At 35.6% G+C, this 21,335-nt stretch overlaps 1 protein-coding gene across 12 annotated transcripts in view; it reads left to right on the plus strand.

Annotated features, from left to right (window-relative positions):
* LOC115215131 (zinc finger CCCH domain-containing protein 10-like) overlaps positions 1-21,335 on the plus strand; it is a 608,296-nt gene that overhangs the window by 376,204 nt on the left and 210,757 nt on the right. For all 12 annotated transcript variants that reach the window (XR_005000356.1, XR_005000359.1, XR_003881950.2 and 9 more), the window contains one exon: positions 8,054-8,216. The gene's annotated coding sequence lies outside the window, so the exon portion shown is untranslated. The remainder of the gene's footprint in view (positions 1-8,053; positions 8,217-21,335) is intronic.

The following is a 21,335-nucleotide window of genomic DNA, read 5'->3' on the forward strand; positions in this document are numbered from 1 at the left end:
AGCAGGGGTGATAGCAGTCATTCAGGTTTTTCAAATAGTGTTGATTATAGTGATAAGTCAAGCCCATAGATAAAAAACATTTCAGGTATAACCACAGTAGCTAGAGCTACTACACTGTAGTGTACTTAGAGAGAGGTGTTGTGGTCGCAGTGCAAGCCAGTGGCATTTTGGTTCTAGTAGATGCTGAGAGTTATGGTGACACTACTAAAAACTTAGTCATTGTGATTCATTCTTTAGATATTGATAGTGTGTTGATGGTGGTCATGGTATTGTGTCCATATGGATGTTCTATGAAAATGTTTCAGTGCCACCAATGTCATCACTTAGGATTTGATTACAAATATGAACCTGTCATATTAGGGTAAATTTAAAAGCCATATTTCTCTTGTAAAAATTGCCTCTTGTCAATATTACTGTGCCATCACAAAGAATCATTTGAGTGTCAATCAGTCACAATACTTTGTGGTATTTAGTTACAGCTATCCTTGTTCTAAGTTAAATTTCTGCTGTGGTTAAGTTTGTTTTTCATCTTTTTGACGGTAGATGAAGTAAAGCATCAATAAAGTACTGAGGTTGATACAGTTAGCTGTAATCAACCTTTTCTAATTGTGGTTTAGAATCTATGTTAGAAAAAAATAACTACTACTCTTTTACTCTTTTACTCTTTTACTTGTTTTAGTCATTTGACTGTGGCCATGCTGGAGCACCGCCTTTAGTCGAGCAACTCGACCCCGGGACTTATTCTTTTTGTAAGCCCAGTACTTATTCTATCGGTCTCTTTTGCCGAACCGGTTTAAAAATATAAAATGAAATAAAATCATCATTATTATTATCATCCTTTTGAGATCAGTGAAATTAATTTCCAATTGAGTACTGAAATTGATACAATCAACTAGCACTTGCTCTCACGAAATATCAGCCCCCACCCTGTTCCTTCTGTAGAGAGAATTATTATTATTACTACTGAGTGAGAGTGCAGTGCATGCCATCAAAGTGACACTGAGATAAAATATACGAAGGCCAGTATACATATCATGACCACCCACCTGACGAGAGTACATCAGGGACATGCATCACAAGAATATGTGCACAAAATGGTGATGTCATGTTAAGATAAACAGCGCATGACCTTGAAGGTTGGGCTCGATTAGAATTTTCTTCAGGTCGAGTAGCCCATCCCACTCAAAAGGTCCCCGAATAAGGGTTGTTTAAGGATGTTTTAATGAAACACCCATGTTTCCTGAGGTGAATTATCCAAACCTCAAAGAATTCCTTTCAACACTACTCCTGCTCATGAACAGTGATGCACATATCGTCAACCACCAAGGGACATGCTCAACTGGTTACAGTCAAACAACTGACAAGCAAATGTGTGGTATTGAACAAAATATTTGCTGTAGCCCATCTTTTATACCTAAATGAAACAATGTACATGATAGCATTTCCAATCAGTTAAGATCAGAAGCCATGAGAGCCACTGTCTGGTACTGCATCAGGGCTTACAGAATATTTACTGTAGCCCAGCTTTTATACCAAGACAAAACAATTATTACATATTATTATTATCATTATTATTGCTATTAATATTATTAAGGTGGCGAGCTAGCAGAATCATTTGCACACCTGGCAAGAACGCTTAGCAACATTCCATCCTGTATTCATGTTCTGAGTTGAAATTCCACCAAGATGAACTTTACCTTTCATCCTTTCAGGGTCAATAAAATAGGTACCAGTTGAGCACTGGGGTCGATGAAATCAACTTATCTCCTCTCTCGAAATTACTGGCCTTGCGCCAAATTTGTAACCGTTATTATTATTACTATTATTATTATTATTATTATTATTATTGGTTATGACAAGTACACTGGTAATGCAGACATAGATCACAAGCAATTAAAAATATGTTATTGCCGTAACTTTTTTGCTGAATCCTTTGTAGCCTTGTTTTTCTTTTTTCTTTTTTTTTTTTTCCTTTCATCTTTCACTGTCAATATAATAAACTGTGGGCATAAAATAGGCTTGTTTCAATCAACTATATCTCCTCTCTTTAAATTTTTATCAATATAACTCTATGGTAAACAATTATTGGTATTTATACAAATAAATAATAAAAGAATTATTGGTGTTATTACACTTATTCTCTTTTGTTGTTTCTTCCTTTTCGTTTAGAACACTGTAAAGCAATACTGGTAGAGCGCCAGACAAAATGCTTTGTGATATTTAGTAAAATTTCTTTGTTTTAAGTTCAAATCCCTCTGGGGCTAACTTTGCCTTTCATACTTCTGGGTTGATAAAGTATCACTCAGTGAGGATGATTCAACTGACTTTACTCTTCCCCTCTCCAAATTTTTTCCCCCTTTCACTTTTATTGGAAATAATTGTTCAGATCATATTTATTTTAATTTATTATTTGTAATTACTTTAGAACAGTATCAAATTTTTTTACAACCATCATCATTAAAACTATCAATGAGCAGGGTTTGAACTGAGAATCTAAAGGGATGTTACTAAATACCGTAAAGCTTTTTGTCTGATGCTGCAATGATTCTGTCAAATTCACCAGCCTAATAATAATAATAAAGAAAGAGGATGAAAAACAAGAAAAAAATATTATCCCGTAAAACTTGAAATTGCAGGAATTTGAAGTATGATAACTAAAGTTTGTGCCTGTAAATAATTGGTTCACCACTCAGAACTGTAAGTAAGGATATAGATAAATGGTTGAAGGAGATTGGAATAGAATGTCCTGTAAAGCTTCTACGGAAAGCTTGCCTCTTAGGGACAGGAAAGATTACCTGGAATGTCTTCAGCAGTTGAAAAACTATTGAAAGCTTGTGGATACCCAAGGTTACAGGTAGTAACCTGTTACCCACATAAATCATACCAAGAATAAGAACAGACCTCGGTCAAATCAGTAATAATAGTAATAATTGTTTTGACTTTAGGGACATGGCGAGAAACTTGGTGGGCCTGGGGTACAGTTGATTATATCAGTCTACAACTTGTTGGTTCTATTGACTGCAGAAGAAATACCTCATTTGTAGGATTTAAGCTCATAGTACAAAGTGCTGGGAGACTTATTGCAAGGTCATTTGACCAACACTAAGGGTTTTGCCATAATAATAAAAAGAAGAATTACAAAAGTAATGGTTTCAAATTTTCTTACAAGGACAGCAATTTTAAAGGGATGGGGCTTTGAGTGAAGTACTTAACTGGTACTTAATTTTATCAACTCCAGAAGGATGGAAAACAAAGTTGACCGTAGCATATTTGAACTTGGTACATAAAGAGCTGGAACAATTACTGTTAAACGTTTTTTCCCATTCTTGGATCTTTTCGGTTTGAACGGCAGTTTTTTCTAGCGGTGTCATATGAAATTGTCGCCCATAATTATGACCCTAGTATCGATCTATTGCATTTCAATCTGTGTTAGGGGTGGGGGAAGGGTATCTTTTTTTCTTCACAAATGTAAATAAACCCAATCTGTTTCTTAAATAAGGGACATATTCATATGGCACAGAATGTTTTTTATCTCAATAGATGTCAGTGATTGGTTGAAATTGAAGAAATTGGAGAAAAAAACAACAAATATCTTACAAACCATAGAATTTTCTCAATAAAGCCAAGAGAAAAAGATGTTTTATAAACACATTCTACCAGTATATGAAGTTTAAAATTTTTTAGTTACCTAGAAATTATGTTAAAAACTGCCGTTCAAGCCAAAAACATTCAGTTTTACCTGTCAACCACCTACATAAGTGCAATTAAAACTGTGCAGCATTTTGTCTATGTTCTGAGCTCAAATTCTGCTAAAGTCACCTTTGCTTTAATTCTTTCAGGGTTGATGAAATATGTACCAGTTGATCCCTAGGATTGATGTAATCGACCATCCACCACCTCCCCCAAAATTTCATGCCTTATGCCTATAGTAGAAAGGATTATTGTAAACTTTAAGATGATGGATTGGTAGAAGAATTAGGGTGTTGGAGAAAATGCCTTATATTATTTCTTTCAGCTCCTTATGTTTTTGGTTCAAATCTTGCTGAGGTCAAGTTTGACTTTCATTCTTTCAAAGTTAATAAAATCAGGAACCAGTCGAAAACTGGTGTTGATGGTGTCGACTATTGCCCATCCCCTCAAAATTGCTGGCCTTGTTCTTAAATTAGATGTAGTTATTATTATTATTAACTCTGTCATCATTCTGCAAGAAAATGAAATTGTGCTATTAGAATCGATTAAGCATCAGACAATATAATAGGCCTTTCAGTATTTCTTCTAAATCCTTATATTCTAAATCCATATCCTAATCAAGTTAGCTTTGTCTTTCTTCCAGAATAAACTAGCAGTCGAGTGCTGGGGTTCATTGTATTGACTAATTCCTGTCCCCTAAAGTTTCTGGCTCGGTGACAAGATTTGAAACCATTATTAAGGCCAGCAGCTGGCAGAGTCATTGGTGTGTTGTACAAAATGCTTAGCAACATTTCTCCTAGTTCTTTACATTCTGAGATCAAATTCCACTGAGGGTGACTGTGCCTTTCATCCTTTTGAGGTCAATAAAATAAGAACATGTCAAGTACTAGAGTTGCTCCACCCCTGAAAATTGCTCACCTTGCACCAAAATTAAAAAGAATTATTATTATCATTATCTAAAAAGGTGGTGTGCTGGCAGAATCATTAGCATGCTGGGCCAAATGCTGAGCAGCGTTTCATCCATGTTCACATTCTGAGTTCAAATTCCGACAAGGTCGAATTTGCCTTTCGTTTTTTTGGGGTCGATAAAATAAGTATCAGTTCAATACTGGGACTTATCCACTTTCCTAAATTTGCTGGCCTTGTTCCAAAATTTGAAGCCATTATTATTATTATTATTATTATTATTATTATTATTAAATTCTACAAATTGTATTCTCTTATTGTTTCACTTGCTTCAGTCATTAGACTGCGGCCATGTTGGAGCACCACCTTGAATTTTTCTTTTTTCTTTCAGTCAAACAAATCAACCACAGTACTTATTTCTTTTAAACCTGGTAGTTATTCTATTAATCTCTCTTTTGCCAAACTGCTATATTATGGGGATGTAAACAACTTAACATTTGTTGTCAAACAATTGTGGTAGACAAACACAGACTCACATATACATACATACACACACACACATACACATACATCTATATACACACACACATAAATATATTTACACACATATATACACACATATATATACACATATATATATACATATATATATATATACATACATATATACACACACACATATATATATACATACACACACATATATACACATATATATATATATATATACATACATATATATATGCATACATATACATGTACACATACATTTTACATACATACATACATACATATATATATATATATATAATATATATATATATATATACATACATATATATGCATACATATACATGTACACATACATTTTACATACATACATATATATATATATATATATATATATATATTATATATATATATATATGACAGGATTTTACAGTTTCCGTCTATTAAATCCACTTACAAACTTTTGGCCAGCCCAAGGCTATAGTAGAAGACACTTGCCCATGGTGCCACACAGTGGGATTGAACCCGGAACCCTGTGATTGAGAAGCAATATTCTTACCAGACAGTTATGCCTGCACCTATATATTGAGCATTTCCCCTGTATTTTTGTGTGCATATATATGTGTGTGTGTGTATGTGTCTGTGTGCGTATTTTAGTATGTATATGTATGACAGACATGCAGATAGAGAGAGAGAGGGGTGTGCAACAGAGATGATGGCAAGCAGGTTTATTTTTAAAATGACTACTTCCATTTCAGAAACCTTCATTAATGAGCATTTTAATTTTAATGAAACACTATCCCTTGAGTAATTCACTTCAATCCACTATGCAATGGCTTAATTTGAAAAAAAAATTCATTCACATACATACAAACATGCATACATATGCTTTGATGCATGTATATGTATGTACAAATGCACACATATACGTATAATGTTTCTATTGTGTAGAATTAGTAAATGATGGGGGGTGAGTGGTGTTCGTGCTAATAGAAGTTGGAAATTCAAAACAAAATCTTCCTTTTCACACACACACACACACACACACACACACGATTATCCAAAAGAAAATTTTAATATTGGCATTCCCTGAGGAAATATTTAAATGGATTTATTAACAGTGATATTTTTTCAGTATTTTCTTTGTTTCGGGTTTTCTTGTATGTATGCATGTGTGTGTGTGTTTGTGTGTGTGTGTGTGTGAGAGAGAGAGAGAGAGGGAGAGAGAGAGAGCATATGTGTGTGTGTGTATGATGTATGGGTTGTTGTTCTTATAGAATAGGGAGTACTGGCATGGAGAAAATGGTTTGTTCTTTCTCTGACCATGCAGCTTCAGCCAGGCATTGTTCAGTCAGCTGACAATATCTTTCTTCCTTTTCTCCTTCCTCCTCTTTCCTCGTCCCCTTCCCCCCTCTCTGTCAGATATTTCTATCCATTTTCTTTGTATTTATAGCTTTTGAGAGGATAAAATTAGCAGTGGAGCTGGATCTGATGACTGCAATAGCATTGACTATGGATTAAAGCATATAGGAAGTCTACAGAGAATTGCTATATTTGTTAGTGTTCTAAAAAGTTGTTTTGAGAGAACACAATGTTTCTCTATAGTAACCAAATCTCTCTCTCTCTCTCAACAAACATTTTACCATTTATTTACAAAATGAGGATATCTTTTTGTTTTTTCATCAAAAATTTCAGCATAAATTGACCCTCCATGTAAAAAAAGTGGCCACGGTGTGAAATGCTAATTGATTTCCTGATGAAGGTCTGAACAGAGGCTACTGAAAAATAACAACAGTCTGCTTTCTAATGCATTGAGTTTATCTCACCAAAATGCTGTTTTTGGATTTTTTCAGTTTGAACAGCAGTTTTTAACATAATTTCTCGGTAACTAAAAAATTTTAAACTTCATCTACTGGTAGAATGTGTTTATAAAACATCTTTTTCTCGTCATTTAACGTCCGTTCTCCATGCTAGCATGGGTTGGACGGTTCGACCGGGGTTCTGGGAAGCCAGAAGGCTGCACCAGGCTCCAGTCTAATTTGGCAATGTTTCTACAGCTGGATGCCCTTCCTAACGCCAACCACTCCGTGAGTGTAGTGGGTGCTTTTTACGTGCCACCTGCACAGGTGCCAGGCGGGGCTGGCAACGGCCACGGTCAGATTGGTGTATTTTATGTGCCACCGGCACGGAAGCCAGTCGAGGCGGTGCTTGCCTTTATTGAGAAAATTCTATAGTTTGTAAGATATTTGTTGTTTTTTTTTCTTCAATTTCTGCAATTTCAACCAATCAATGACCGTATATTGAGGTGAAAGCATTCTGTGCCATATGAAAATGTCCCTCGTTTAAGAAACAGATTGGGTTTATTTACATTTGTGAAGAAAAAAAGATACCCTTCCCCTAACCCTAACTAACCCTAACTCTAACCCTAACCCTAAAATAGATTGAAATGCAATAGATCGATACTAGGGTCATAATTATGGGTGACAATTTCATATGACACCGCTAGAAAAAACTGCCGTTCAAACCGAAAAGATCCCTGTTTTCTTTTAAATAGAGTATATATATATATTCTTAAATCTTACAGTTATGCTTCTTTCTTTAATTATTGCTTAACTTTATTACGCATATGTTGGGTCAGGATTTGGCCAAAAAAGTAATCTAAACACAACTAGATTAATGATCTGCCAGAAATAGCAGCCTAATCTTTCTCAAATCATACCCTGTCTCTTAAAAAAAAAATTGGGAAGGGCATATTAGATAATGTAAGCCTCATTGTGTGCTCTCTCAGGGTTGATATTGGACTAATCAACAACAAAATAAAGTTAAACCCAACCAGTTCCGCAAACTCACTGCTTGACATAATGATTGGCTTATGTTAATTAATCTGTTTTTCTTATTTTTATTTAGAGTTTTTATTAATTATAATCCTTTTTTCTTATAATTACAGAATCATCCTTGCTGAACTCTGAGGATATATATTTACTTACTCAAAGTATATACAGTTTTAAACATATGCACACTCATTCACTCACACATTTATGTGTGTATGTATATTTATATACATATAACTAAAGTGGATATATAACATGGCAAGGTCTTTACTATTTATGGTATGTATATTTTGATTATATTTTTTTGTGAATTTTATACAAACTATACATATTAGATGTGCATACATACGATAATTACATGGCATGCTTAGTCATATATACCAGAGAATTCTACTCTAGCATAAACACTACTGTTTGATCAAATCAATCCATATCTGATCGCATTGATATCTTATAGTTGATAGTAAATTCAACACTGCCATATCACATAGTTAGACATGGGTTATTCTTTATGGAATTATATATCTAGATTCATCTTCTTTAACAGCATTAATATTGTGTATGCCTAAAGTTTTATATATATATATATATATATACACAGTAATACCTCACTTCACAAGACCCCAGGTTTACAAGTTTTATATTCTAGTTCACTTTTGTATGGCAAGCTGAAATTTTTCAAGCAAAAGATCCAAATTTTTAATAAAGTTCAAAAGTTTCTACTATCATGTTTACGAGAAATTTTCAGAGAGCATAAAAAAGCTTCTTGTAAGCAAACAACTCTAGACTTGTTTTTTTAAAAAGAAATCTGCAAGTCCATCTACAAGTGCTTGCGAATCAGTAATTACATCTATAACTGGTGATGTGTTTGAGCCTAGTGCGTGTGAAAGTGATTCAGAAAATGATTATGATAATATTTTTTAATATAAATGATCTTGACATTCTTTTTACTTTACATAAATCATTCTCTACATTCTACTGTTGTTTTATTGCAATTCTTTTACAAGTATTATAAATTTCACAAGTAAAATATTTTTCTGGGAACGGATTACGGTTTATGACTTTGCTATGGGCAAGTGTCTTGTACTTATAGGCCTGTGCCAACAAAAGCCATGTGCATGGATTTGTGTGTGTGTGTATGTGATTGTGGATGTGTCTGTTCCCCACAACCACTTGACAATCATTATTTGCTTGCATATGTCTACATAACGTGGTTCGGCAAAAGAGACCGATAGAATAAGCATCAGGATTTAACCCTTTAGCATCCAGACTATTTTGTCAAATGCAATGCTTATTTATTTACTTTATTTTAAATTCATCATTGATTATCTCATAGCTTACAGATTTTGATGATGTGACTGTGTATTTTTAGATTGGCATTGTAAGGTATATGTGCAAGGCCAGGTCTGTCTCATCTGAACATAAAACAGGTACAATATTTGTGTTGGATATGGCCAATTTATATGCTAAAGGGTTAAAAGAAAGGACTAGGGTTGATTTGTTTGACTAAAACACCTTCACAGTGGTGCCCCAGCATGGTCACAGTTCAGTGACTGAAACAAGTAAAAGATAAAAGGTGTGTGTAGCCCCTAATCCTTGTATGTCCCAATGGCCAAATATTTTAGCTTTACTTAGCTTCGAAATCCACTGACAAGGCTTTGGTCAACCCAGGTCTATAGCAGAAAGTATTTACCCAATGTGTTTACAAGTGACACCATTCCTGAAAACATTCAGTTGCAAAGCAGTCTTCTTAACCATGTAGCTGTGCCTGTACTTATGACTATGGCTTTCCAGGTCTTTCTCTCTCTCTCTCTTTACACACACTTTCTTCTACATAATTTGTGTATACCAAGATGTACTAGCAAGTTACTTCTGAACCTGAGGAGAAAGCAGCAGACACGTGCCTATGCTTGTGCATAATATATTTGCATTTAAGAAACAAAGGCAATTAAGTCAGGTTGTCAATGACTTCTTTATATCAAAGAGAAATTATTTTCTGTGGGAATTTCATTTCACTCTTCACCCATTTTGATCATGTGTGTTTCGGTTAATGAGTGTGTGTTTACTTGTGTTTCCTTGTCTTTGCATTGTGTATTTGTTAGAAATGTTATCATTGCCAATGTTCTGCAGAAAATGTCTAACCAGAGAGGAAATATTGCCTTATTTGGGAACAGATAAGGGTGATAACAAGAAGGGCATCTGACCATAGAAAATGTACCTCAATAAAACTTGTCTGGCCCATGCAAGCATAGAAAAGTGGATATTAAATAATGTTGAAGATGGTAATGGTGGTTAATGCCAGTGCCACCTGATTGGCCCCCATGCTGGTAGCGCATAAAAAGGACCCACTACACTCTTGGAGTGGTTGGCATTAGGAAGGGCATCCAGCTGTAGAAACCTTGCCAGAACAGATTGGAACCTAGTGCAGCCTCCTGGCTTTCCAGTTCTCAGTCAAACCCATGCCAGCTAGGAAAGTGGACATTAAACAATGATGATGACGATGGTGATACATACATACATACATATATATATATATAATATATATATATATATAGATAGATTGATAGACGAAGATAGATATTGTCAGTTTATGGTTATTGCCAGTTTATGGGGCTGCACACACACACACACACGCATTAATCAAGTGCTTAGTTTTACAGCGTTTCTTCAGACCCTAAAGCCATTGGCTTATGGCCTCTGTAGCAAATGGCCATTGGCTAGTAAAGCTCTAGACCAATAAGTTTAAGATCTGAAGAAACACCTTAAAGCTGAGTGCTTTATGGATGTGAAACCTTGGGTAACCCCAATAAACCGGCTGTATCTATCGAATATACTCTACTGCTCTATAACTTAGAGTGTGCCTCTTTTGGGGATTTATGATTAACTGACAATATATGTATGTGTGTGTTTGTATTATTATATAATGTCGTTGATGATGATGATGATGATGATGATAATGAGCATGATGAAGCTGTAAGTGGAAGTGACCACTGTATTTTCTGAGATGCAATTTCGATTGCATTTGTGAAAATATGAGGCTAATGAATTGAATCCCGAGTTAATCAAATTTGAATGGTCATCCCATGGGATAGAAAGATAGTGACTATGATTAAGGTAACTAATAACTATGATTGTTTTGCTACTTTTACTGTGAAGCTGATTATGGAACCAGGTTTGTTCAATATTGCAAGTAAGGGAAATACATATTTTTTTAGAGTATAGTACTTTGAATAAACCAGTTGGTCGACAGAATTTAAGCAGAACATGCTATTAACAGCTTCTTAGCTGAACATATTCTGTACTTTAGAACTGGTTTATCTATTACAAAATATCTCCCATAAACACTGCTATCCAAAGATACTCCTCCCTGCCACCATGATTCTTGTGAGTTTTAATCCCACCTGTGTTGACTTAGCCTTTCATCTTTTTCTAAGGTTAATAAAATAAGCCAAGTTATTTCGTATTTTCAGATTAAATTTATCCAAGATATTGTCCATGTGATAAATGTGATTGAAAGCATATTAAATGATTTAAACATTAAATAGATGATATTTGCATTAATAGAAAATTTATCTTAGTTTCTAATTAGTATGGTCTACATTTTTTTCCTTTTATCTTTGGAAATTATTGGACAGACTCCACGTGTACATCGCCTTCTTGAAGAAGGGAAAAAGTTTTTGATGGTTTAGCTGCCATCATTTGCTAGAAGAATTACTGTACATATCACTAAGGAGATACACTAAATCATTCACTGGTTGTCATGGATTAAAAGAATTACTGACCCATCACAATTATCTTGCACAAATATCATACAAGGAAAAGGAAAGTCAAAGTGGCTACAATGAAGCTTTAGTTTTGAATGCTTGTATGTGTCAGTCTGCTATATGTGAATGTGAATTGTGGGAAGGAGAGAAGGTGAGAAATAAAATAAGGAGTAAAATAGACACCACCATCATCATTTTATATATATTTTCCATGGTGGCATGCATTGACTGGTTTGTTATTCCCTTGTCTATTCGTATTCCATATTCAGAGTTACTGCCTGTGTAAATAGGGACCATGTCTTACTTAGACACCTCAGTTTTGGCAGCCTTCTGTGGGTAGAGGCCCTCCTTAACACCAACCACTTTACAGAGTGCAGCAACGTGAACGAAATTACGTAATTCACATGAATAAACCCCCACCATCTTTTTTTTTAAGAAGGAGACTAGAGAAAAGGGCAGTGGAGGTACTGAGAAAGAGAAAGGATCAAATTTATTGTTTGTGAGAGAATGGCAGAGGAGAGAGAGTAATGCGAGTAACAGTTGTGGCAGTAAGTACTGGAAGAGTGATAAAGTACATGATGGGTATATATATATATATATGTATATATATACACACACACACAATGTACAGGAAGAAAGGTAGGGAAATTATATATGTATGGCTAGACAGCTAAGGAAAGGTAGAGAGTAATGACAAAAAGTAATGAGATATTTATGCGTGAGTGTGTTTGTGCATATTCTTCGAAAATGAATTTAAGGTAAGATGTTAAAGAGTGATTTGATAGATATTTTGGATATAATGCCAAGCTAAAATCAATTTGATAAATCATAGAATTTTTCAATTTGTCTCCGTCATCATCTAGACAGCTTTCATATATGTTAATGGGCAAGATAAGAAAAGTTTATAAAGCATCAATCAAGTTTTCCCTTACAGAATACATAATGGTTATTATTGATTATCAAATGGCAGCGAATGGCGAACGAAAAACATGCAAACAATTCAAAAATAGTCTTTTGCAGAAGCCAGATATACTGTGCATGATGAAAAATTTCTCTTCTGCTAAGTTGACCCCTGTATGTTATGGCCTTTCAGCTATTAAAAATCCGATTATTTTCTTCATTATGTCGGTGGTGGAGACGTGGTGGACGTTGAGTGTCTTATTACTCAGTAATTAGAGACAGATAAGGTCTGGGCTATTGGAAGAACAGAGATAAATAAATGAACCGGGGTTTACTTAATCATACGTGATCTCAATGTAGTTTGATGTTAAATTTGCCCAGCTCACAGCATCAGGAGGATTGAAATTTATTCATTACCGCTTTGATTGGTTTGGAATTCCCTTTGGTAGAGAGAGAGAGGGGGGAGAGTGGGGTGGTGGTGGTGGTGGTGGTGGTGGTGGAGGAATTACTATTTTGCAAATGAATAAGTGTAAATAGCTATGTGATTGGAAGGAAGGAAAGGGAGTGTGAAAGGCAATACTGTAACCAGGTAAAGAATGATTATTGACCTCAAATAGCTTCTTTCTTGATCTATTTTCTTCAAATCTACTTTGGAACATCAATAATTTTCTCAGATTTTTGTAGCACATTCCATAGAGTACAAGAAAAACAGAACCTGTGACCTATTTTTGTTTCTCTCTCTTGTCTATCTACCTATTTATATTTGTGTGAGAGAGAGAGAGAGTGTGTGTGATGGTGATGGTGATGATGATGATTATTGTTATTAATATTATTATTATTATTATTATTATTATTATATTATTATAATCACGCACATATGGTTGTAAACCATGTGTCTGGTGTAAAATGTTTTGTCTTAGTATAAAAGATGAGCTACGCAAATATTCTATCCTACCTCAGATTTGCTTGTCAATTATTCCACCTTAACCAGTTGAGCATGTCCCTTGACAACTGACAATATGTGCATCTCTGATCACACGCAGAAGTGGTGGAGAGCATCATAGCCATGTGTTGAGAGGGATGCTTTGGAGTTACAATAATTTACCTCTGGAAACATAGGTGTTTTGTTCAACATTCTGAAACAACCCTTATTCAAGGACCTTTTGAGCAGGACGGGTTACTTGACTTGAAGAAAATTCTAACTGGGCCCACCTGTAAGGTCATGTGCTGTTTATCTTGATATAAGATCACCTTGTTGTGCACATTTGGTTGTGATGCATGTGCCTAGTGTATCCTTATCAGACGGGTAGTCATGATGGATATACTGGGCTTCATATATTTTACCCCAGTGTTACTTTGATGGCATGCACTGCTCTCTCACTCAACAATAGTAATAATCATTTTAATATTCACTTTTCCTTGTGCGGATCAGTACCTTAAGATTCATTTAGACAGATTTTTTTCAGATGCCCTTCCTATTGCCAACCCTCACCTGTTTCCATGCAAGATATTTCTCCTAGGCTTCCAAACATGACCAGCACAATAGATGGATAGATGGACTCATTTTTACAGATGGCACAATTAATATGACTTTTACTAGATTAGCTTACAATATCCAAGCAAGGAACAAATGCGCATAAGGGCATATGCACACAACGCACAAATGCGCATAAGGGCATATGCACACACACACAAATGCGCATAAGGCATATGCACACAACACACAATGCGCTAAGGTATGCACACAACACATGCGCATAAGGCATATGCACACAACACACAAATGCATAAGGCATATGCACACAACACATGCGCACATATGCACACAACACACAATGCGCATAAGGGCATATGCACACAACACACAAATGCGCATAAGGCATATGCACCACACAATGCGCATAAGGGCATATGCACACAACACACAAATGCCATAAGGGCATCACACACACAATGCGCATAGGGCATATGCCACAACACACATGCGCTAAGGGCATATGCACACAACACACAATGCGCATGGGCATATGCACAACACACAAATGCGCATAGGGCATATGACACAACACCAAATGCGCATAAGGGCATATGACAACACAAAACACACAAATGCGCATAAGGCATATGCACACAACACACAAATGCGCATAAGGGCATTAGCAACAACACACAAATGCGCATAAGGGCATTGCACAAACACACAAATGCGCATAAGGGCATATGCACACAACACACAAATGCGCATAAGGGCATATGCACACAACACACAAATGCGCATAAGGGCATATGCACACAACACACAAATGCGCATAAGGGCATATGCACACAACACACAAATGCGCATAAGGGCATATGCACACAACACACAAATGCACATGCATGTGCACTCATGCACACACATGCATACACACACACATCACAGGCTTCTTTAAATTTCCATCCACCAAATCTATTTATAACATTTCAATCAAAGACAGGGGCCTGTGTTCCACACAGTGGCTCTAAACCCCCAACCATTCGGTTGCAAAGAAACTTCTTAACCAACTCAGCTCTGCCTTTGCTTATTAGTATAATAGATTGATACTAAAAGAATATGTTGGTGATATAATATTCTATCATGAACACTATACCTTCAATACCATGTGAATTGGGATTTTCTGTAGTCATCTATATTTCATATTTATAAAACTTCAGCTATATAAGTGAAGAGTATATATATATATATATGTATATAGGCATTGGGAAGGGCATCCAGTTGTAGAAACACTGCCAGATCAGACTGGAGCCTGGTGCTGCTCTCCTGCTTACCAGTACCAGTTAAACTGTCTAACCCATGCCAGCATAGAAAGTGGACATTAAATGATGATGAGGATGATAATGATATACATGCACACATCCATATAGTGTCCATCTTCCATCATGTTGGCATGATAGAAATGGTTCAACATCATCCAGTGGAGTTGGAGGATTGTGTCCATGCCTTGATATCTGATGTGGCATGGTTTGTGTGACTGAATGTTCTTCTTAATGTAAACCACTTTACAGAATGAAGTCACTGTATAACTGGCAAAACTAAGATCCCCTTCAACTGAATGGGATAATAGTAGAGAGGTAGGTGGTTTCATGCTTTGTGTTGAGCAGTTAAAGCATTGAAAAACAGACAGAGCAGGCTTCTTGCTGTATGGGAGATACACATTTACCTTACATTATATGTCTGTGTAAATTTGTATGTATGTATATTGAAGTATACAATAGTGTTATAAACCTATTACAGCTGATCTTGATAATTGGTTTTGCACCAGATGTTAGGTAACTGGACAGTTATTTAATAAGTATGCTCGTCAGATAACAATATGGAAAAAAACTGGCCTTATACTAATACAGTTCAATTATACTGGTGATGGTCTTTTGGAAAGGAATACTCCTCACCACATCCATTTCTCTGTCCTATCATAAATCTTGCTTTACATGTTTAGCATTACATGAAAAAAGAAATTAATCAAATTGAAAAGTGTAAAGCCCTGAAAATAAATACCTTTTCCACAGTCTACTTTTACTTTCATAGTTAAAGTAGGATTTAACTAAATGAGCTTATCTATTTATTTTATTGAACAACAAATGTGAGATTAATCTCCTTCATCACATGGATCTGCTATCCATTCAACGGAACCTTTTTTTTTTTTTTTTAACTTTAGCTCAAGGACCATAGAACAAAAAAGTAAGAATATGAAAAAACAAATCTGGATTATATGAAGTGTTTCGGTGTTGCTGGTGGGAAGGAATGGATATTATAGATCTGGTGCTGTTAATGTTTGATGATTGTTATAGAAGTGATTTATTGCTTGCGTTGTGTGTCATTTGTGATGGTGGTGGTGGTGGTGGTGGTTGGGTGTTCATGCTTGCACAAGATGTTGTATCCAGGTTGCAAAACTAACAATACAAATGTTGACATTCTAGTCGCATTATTTCTCCTGCAGTACTTCTAAAACAATCCATAAAAGATGACAAATTTATTGTTTTAGTGTATATGTATATACATGTGAGTGTGTGTGTGTGTGTTGATAGATGTTTTACATATTGTATTTCCTTCCTTTTTTGTCATATTTTCCTTCTTTCAGGTTGTATTACTCCCCTGCTGTGTGAATTAATAGACAGTGAGATTCTTATATGGTATTGCCATCACATATAATATCACTAGCTAAGAATCAAAACCAAACACTGTATAATAGATTGATGCTTTTGACATCAATTGTACCTAACTGCAAGTTTTAAAAAAAAACAGGAAAGAAAAATGGCTTGTTGAATGTTATCAGCTATCAGTCTGTTCTATTTTGCAAGTCCTTCGCTAGCTTCAAATAGTGAGTTCAAATTTCACCAAAGCTGACTTAGTTTAATATGGGGTTCTTTATGCAGCTATAGTTATTTACTTTTTTGTTATCATATTTACGTCAAACTATACTAACTTTCAATTAATTTTGATAATATCAAAGAATTTATTTAACAACTGTTGCTATTTTAAAATGGCTTTCAGCATGTAAATTAACATGAAACTGGAAGGTCTTGATTTAGTTCTCTTTAAAATTGGTAATCTTCTATCATAGAACCATGAGCACTTTCTGGGAGGTTTGTTGCAAAAGTTAACAATCATTACAGAGGATGTATACTAAATGTGGAGGCACAATGGCCCAGTGGTTAGGGCAGCGGACTCGTGGTCGTAAGATCGCGGTTTCGATTCCCAGACCGGGCGTTGTGAGTGTTTATTGAGCGAAAACACCTAAAGCTCCACGAGGCTCCGGCAGGGGGGGGGGCGATCCCTGCTGTACTCTTTCGCCACAACTTTCTCTCACTCTTTCTTCTGTTGGCCTGCTCGCTTAGCCAGCGGGGTGGCATCATTTGAAGGCTAACACAATGCGAAGTGCATTGTGACCAGCAATGTGTATCAGCATCTGATAGCATGGTCGGTCATGGTGATCACGGTGATATACTAAATAGTAATTTTTTTTTTTGTTATATTCATGGTTAGAGTTCAGCACCCAGTAATTTTCAGGTCCCAAATGATATATCACTTTGCTTTTTGAGAACTTTGTTCTTTAAATACGTTTAGTTGTCGGTTTGTTGTTGTCCTTACGTATATGGCCAAATGTACGATGTTCACTTTGCAACTATGAGGTCATGGGTTCAGCAATGTGTGTTATTTGGGGAAAATGTCATTTCCTCTGACCTCAGATAGAATCATAACTTGTGAGCGAAACTGGAGACGACTTGTACTGCCTTAAAATTACAATACATTTACTGAACAATACATTTACATGTATGTGTGGCTGAGCGAGCAGCTGAATCCTCATCATGGAAACCGACAGAGATCCATCCATATATATATGCGTGTGTGTTTGTGTGTATTTGTGTGTGTGTGTATTGGTGAAATCATAAGAATTTAGAAACTCCAAAGGAATGTGAAATTTTTTTTTTTTTCTTTTCTGAAATTGTGAAGTTTGGAGCAGATAAAGCTATAAATAGTAGCATGTAAATACTGGGTTAAAAAGATCTTTGGATTTGAAGAGTCAATGGCTGCTCTTCCGGTTTTTTTTTGGTTTTTTTTTGCTATCCTGAGGGATTTTTAACCCAACATCTATATGCTATTATAGCTTTATCTGCTTCGAGTTATACCATTCTAAAAAAGAATTATTTCATGCACACACACACACACATTGAAGCACATTCACACAAATGCATATGTCACATTTCTCATTCTGTAGACTGGAAACCCATCTAGTTTAAGTTATTGAACATTGTGGTTAATGTCACTGAATAATTTTTTTCTTAAATTAAGTTATCATACTTCAGTTTGGCTCTTAACTTATTGCACTCTCATAATTAATTCTGATTGGAGAATTTCAAGATATTACTAAAAGAAAAGAAAATGGGTCTTCTAACTTATACCATGTGTAACTGTGCCACTTGCCCATAAAGTATAGTAGAGAACTCCTCTTGAGATATCCAAGCCTGGTATCATAACTATACATTGCTGTTGGCCTTGTAATGTATGTACAGTGAAATCTCAGACTTATTGCTGTTGGACAACAGCAATACTTTTACTGTTGACTCAACATTGTGGGAGCATCAAGCTTAACTGTAGACTTACAACTGTTCAACTGTCATACTCTGTTCTAGATTTGATGTTGTAAGCCTATCGTAATAGACTCAACAATTAATGTTAGACTTTCATACTCTGTTTTAGACTCAATGCTGTTAGACGGCTGTACTTTACTCTAAACCCAAAACTCTTAGATTTTTGTACTTCATTCTAGATGTAATGCTTTTAGACTGTTATGTTTTACTCTAAACAGTGATCTTACTAGAATCTGTGTAGCCTGGAGCAGCCTTTGCTGCCCCATTCCTTCATCCTTCCTTTAGCTCCTGACGCCCAACTTAATAATGTTAGACTGTTTAGACTGTTATATTTTGCAATAAATGCTGATAGCTTACACTTAAAATGGAATTTTTTGTTATTTGTCTAATGTAGTTAAAATCTGATGAATAAAGGATGAAAAAAGGATCTGATGAATAAAGGGCTATCTTTCCTAATCTTAATTCTCTGGTTGTATCTCTTTTCATGTATGGCAAATTGTCCTTCATTCATCAAAGCAATTAATAAGTTTTGATTGGTTGTATTTGTAAACATGTTTTTTTTTGTTTTGTTTTTTTGTTATTGTTGGGGTAGTTTAGGAGGAGAAGGCTATGGGACTGCCAATTATTACCCCCTTGCTCTCCTAGCTTAAGAGATAATTGACTGGCATTAACAACATACATACTTGCATAACTACACACACATATATACATGTGTGTGTATTTTGGTGACGTATTGCCAGTGTTTGTACTTGTTGGAAGGAAATAAGAGAGAGAGAAGAAGAAGGAAAATGTTTTGTATTAGTTCAACTGTCATCACCCTGTTGTTTAAGAATTTGTTGAGAAGAAATTGACACTAGTTATGTTTTGTAGACTTGCCATGCTTGTAAATTGTTTTGGATAGAACCACAGCTAGATGGTGAAACTAGGAATTTTTTGCTTTTTTTTTTGTCATTTTTCTTTTCTTTTTTCTTTTAATCTGCAACATCCTTCTAGAATGGCTTTCAATCAAAAAAGTTGAGAAGGTTGTGAACACAGATTTGAGAATGTCAAAGTGTTGTCGTGCTGAAGTTATTTAAGACATTTATTAGCTTCTACATATAATGACGATGATGATGATGAGGAGGAGGAGGATGATGGTTGTGGTAGTGACAGTGGTAGATACAGCAGCTATGATATATTGCAGACAAATGTAGTTGTACCTTTGCTTGTTACATTACAGTATGGGTATTACATTACAGTATGGGTATTTAGATTGTTGTTGTTGTTGGAGAATTGCATCGATGATAAGGGGTTAACAACCTTCAGTGTTTCTTACATGAGAGGCATGACAACAACAGCAAAACCTCTATAATGTTAACAATCACAGTGATTCAAGTGGTGAGAATGATGATTCAGGTGATAGTGATGATGATGCTGATGGTAATTCGAGTGATAATGATGGGAGAAACAGTAACATCATAATTATGGCTGTGATTAATATGACAGTGATTTGTAGTAATAATGATGATGATAATGATGGTGGTGGTGATGGTAATGATGATGGTAGTCATGGTGGTGGTGGTGGTAGACAATGCTGGTTGGTCTTATTAACACTGAGCTGCCATGGTGATGAAGACAATATTAGTTTTGGTGATGACAAGTGTGGTTGTACCTAATGATAGTGGTGATGGTGGTAGTGGCTGTTGTTGTGGTGGTGGTGTTAATGATGAGTGTGACAACTTATTCTTCTTCATGTCAATACAAATATGTTAAAACACTCTGGAACACTAAATCAAACAAAATTGTCAGAAATCAAAATTTAAAATAACACAAAAAGTACAAAAAAACAGAAGAAAGGAAAAGAAAATGACAGGAGTGATTATTTCTTGTCTGCAATTTAGTGTTGCTAGGTTAATTGTTGATTGTTGTGTGAATGTGTAATAATACAACACTGAAGATGAGGATGTCAAAATTAGAAAGTAAGGGGCAGTTATCAGCGGCCTATGTAGAATAATAGGGTTTAGTAATGGCAGTTTGTTGTTGTTGTTGTTGTGCAGAATTAGTCTTTACAATTGGTAATTTTGGGGCTAAGTGCCATTCATGCCTCCATAACTTTTCCCAGTCATGTATCATCCACTCCACAAGTTAGACTCCACATACTAAATCTGCCTTCATACCATGAGCAAAGACCTAAAAAAACACATCCTCCAATGGAGATGTGCCAATTTTATGTCTTTCAAGGAACAAGAAAAATAATTTGTTGCCATTCATATCAAGAAAGCATCTTCACACCACATACCCCTTAATTGTGAACAGCACTAGAGCTACAGCTTTCGCAATTGCCACAACTTGTTGAATCTCACTGTCACTGAATAAGGTGCATCCTTAATATCAAAAAAACTGCATCCCAGTGACTGGCTCTTCTTTTCAAGGACAGAAGATACTTTAGATTCTAACAAACATTGACATAGTACAAAACTCAAGTGAAACCAACAGTGGAGTATTGCCCTCACATCTGGCACAGTGCTACTGCTTGCACACACAAGCATCTTACACTTCGTCCAGAAGTGACTCACCTGGATGATTGGTGTAAAGTCCCTCACAGACACACTTCTGTGTCCAACCC

The sequence above is a fragment of the Octopus sinensis genome, linkage group LG8 (genome assembly GCF_006345805.1).
Source record: "Octopus sinensis linkage group LG8, ASM634580v1, whole genome shotgun sequence".
NCBI lineage: Eukaryota > Metazoa > Mollusca > Cephalopoda > Octopoda > Octopodidae > Octopus > Octopus sinensis.